Genomic DNA, 3,131 nt, shown 5'->3' with positions numbered 1-3,131 from the left:
AAGTAGGGTTCACCAAATGAAATTAATAGACAACAGGTTTAAAAACAAACAAAAGGAAGTTCTTCTTCACGCAGAGCACAGTCAACTTGTGGAACTCCTTGCCTGAGGAGGTTGTGAAGGCTAGGACTATAACGGTGTTTAAAAGAGAACCGGATAAATTCACGGTGGTTAAGTCCATAAATGGCTATTAGCCAGGATGGGTAAAAATGGTGTCCCTAGCCTCTGTTTGTCAGAGGATGGAGATGAATGGCAGGAGAGAGATCACTTGATCATTGCCTGTTAGGTTCACTATCTCTAGGGCACCTGGCATTGGCCACTGTCGGTAGACAGATACTGGGCTAGATGGACCTTTGGTCTGACCCAGTACGGCCGTTCTTATGTTCTTTTTGGTATGCTAAACAAATCAAACTCCTGAGTCCCTCAGTGCAAGCCAGTTTAGCCCCAGCCCTCAAACGATTGTTGAGCCTTTTCACTGATCTAGAGAAATCTTGCTGGTTGGTAAATGGGAAAGCTTAATATGGCCAAATATAAGGTCATGCACTTAGGAACAAAGAATGTAGCACCCACATGGGGGACAAATATTTGACTATAGATGACTCTTTAAACTAGCAGGCCAAGGCATATCAAGAGCCAATGGCTGGAATAGTTGAAGCTAGACAAATTAACAGGCTGTTAGCTCAGGCAGGGTACTGGCCTACCATGCACTCCTCCCTGCATACGTGCCCTGCACAATGTAATCCCGATCCTGACTAGGAACCTGATCGTTCTGTAAGATACAGGGCTCAGGAAAGACAAAACTAGAGGAGGATTGTGGGGGTGGAAGCTCCTGACAGACTCATGGTTTGATTACATTGCAATTAGATGCCCCTGGCTGGCCCCGTACCAGCTGACCCAGGCTTGCGGGGCTGGTTCATTGCTGCGTAGACCTTCCTGCACAGGCTGCAGCCTGAGCTCTGGGACCCTCCTACCTCACAGGGTCCTAGAGCCTGGGCTGTAGCCTGAGCCTGGATGTCCACGCGGCAGTGAAACAGTCCCACAGCTCAAGCCCTGTGAGCACAAGTAAGCTGGCAGTGGCCAGCCCCAGGTGTCTAACCACAGTGTAGACATACCCTAAGTCTCCAGCCCTTCTGCATGTGAAATTGCTGGCATGCTGCTGCAGGTTCCTGACTCACTCCCTGTCTCTTCTCTCTTCCTGTCCCACCCCCCCTCAGACAAACTTTACCAGCTCCATGGAACAGGAGAATCAGACACAGGTGACAGAGTTCATCTTCCTGGGCTTCTCCAGCTTTCTCCATGGCCAGGTCTTCCTCTTCCTGGTGTTCCTGGCGATCTACCTCATCACCCTGGTGGGGAATTCCATGATATTCACCCTTATCCAGCTGGATTCCCATCTTCACAACCCCATGTACTTTTTACTCAGCCACTTATCCTGCTTGGATATTTGCTTCTCATCAGTCACAGTCCCCAAGATCCTGGTGAACTTCCTGCGTGAGCAGGAGACCATCTCCTACAGCGAGTGCATGGCCCAGATGTTCTTCCTGATGTCATGCGCAGGAGCCGAGTGTGCACTCCTTGCCGTCATGGCCTATGACCGGTAGGCAGCCATCTGCAACCCCCTGCGCTACACTGACATCATGAGTCGGAGGGTGTGCGTCCCACTCGCTATGGGGTCCTGGCTCTGGGGTCTCCTGGACTCAGCCATACACACCTTCATGGCCTCCAGCTTATCCTTCTGTGGTGCCAACCAGCTTCACCACATCTTCTGTGATGTCCCTCCCCTGATGAAGATCGCCTGCAGTGACACCTATGTCAATGAGGTCACACTCCATCTGGCTAGTATCTTCATGGGCCTGAGCCCGTTTCTGCTCATCATCATCTCCTACCTCTACATCCTGGCAGCCATCCTCAGGATCCGCTCCAACACAGGAAGGCACAAGGCCTTCTCCACCTACGCCTCACACCTGATCGTGGTCACCATATACTTCGGGATGGCCAATCTCAACTACAATCGCCCCAGCGTAGGCTACTCCATGGTGGTGGACACCCTGGTCTCCACACTGTACTGCATTGTCACCCCCATGCTGAACCCCCTCATCTACAGCCTCCGCAACCAGGAAGTGAAGGGGGCCCTGAGGAAGCTCTGGGGAGCCAGAAGAGGGAATATGCTTCCCCAGTCAGGCAGTGAGGTCCAGGCTGAGGTGAGAAGTGGGGGGTGACTCCTGCTCTGCTCTGAGTCGGCAGGGAAATGGCTTGTTAGACTTGGCAGCTGTGTAAGGAGCCAGGGGATGGGTCACAGGGACTCCTTTCACAGCTACCATTGCTAGCAAGGCTCTCTGCCATGTCTCTGAAGCTAAATGGCAAAGTAAGGAGGGAATAGGATACAAGCTAATCTAGAATGCTAGGTTTGTGTCTCTGCTCCTCAAGCTGAGCATGGACTGAGCTCACCAGACTGCTCCGCTGGACCTGCCACTCTGAGATGTGCATCTCGTTGGAACTCAAGAGAATCACTTACATTGCAGATGAAAATATCCTGACATGGGCAAACATTACACAGCTGCAGGGCACGTGATACTGGAGACAGACAAATGGCCAGCACTCATGGTATCAGTTTTAGCTGCTGGCTGCATTTCAGAATGAATAATTACAACCATTTTTAGCACTTCTAGTCTTCAAAGCCCTTGACAGACAGACAGTAACTCCTGAACTGCAGATGGGCTAAGTCACAACTGCATATTTTGCATGTGCAAATCTGCTGCAGCTGTTTGCAAATATAACGCTAGGCTTCTCTGCCTGGCTGAGAGAGCAGAAGATGGTTTCAGGCAGTCACAAACCACAGAATCAGTGTGTGACCTGCAGATAATCAAGGCCTGTCTGTTCTGCATCATGCTCAACCTAAGTTCTTCACAAAGCCCCTAGATTCTGCAAAACTGATGTAGTAGACAGGAGCCACTACAGTAGCATCAGATTAATAAAAGCCGTCATATGAAATAATTCAATCAGCAAAAATCCCCTCTCCTCCCCCCCTCCACACTTTTGATTTTCATCATATTCAGGTTATTTTAGGCTGCTTCATAATTTTCAGATTTCAAGGTACTGCAGCGTTTTGTATTGAAAATGCAGAACTACATTAA

The 3,131-nt window shown here is 50.0% G+C and overlaps 1 pseudogene; it reads left to right on the top strand.

Annotated features, from left to right (window-relative positions):
- The first annotated feature begins 1,229 nt into the window (after positions 1–1,229).
- LOC116838334 (olfactory receptor 5V1-like) lies at positions 1,230–2,185 on the top strand (annotated as a pseudogene).
- The last annotated feature ends 946 nt before the right edge of the window (positions 2,186–3,131 follow it).

This window comes from Chelonoidis abingdonii, chromosome 1, assembly GCF_003597395.2.
Source record: "Chelonoidis abingdonii isolate Lonesome George chromosome 1, CheloAbing_2.0, whole genome shotgun sequence".
Lineage (NCBI taxonomy): Eukaryota > Metazoa > Chordata > Testudines > Testudinidae > Chelonoidis > Chelonoidis abingdonii.
This window is presented reverse-complemented; position numbering and strand designations above follow the sequence as displayed.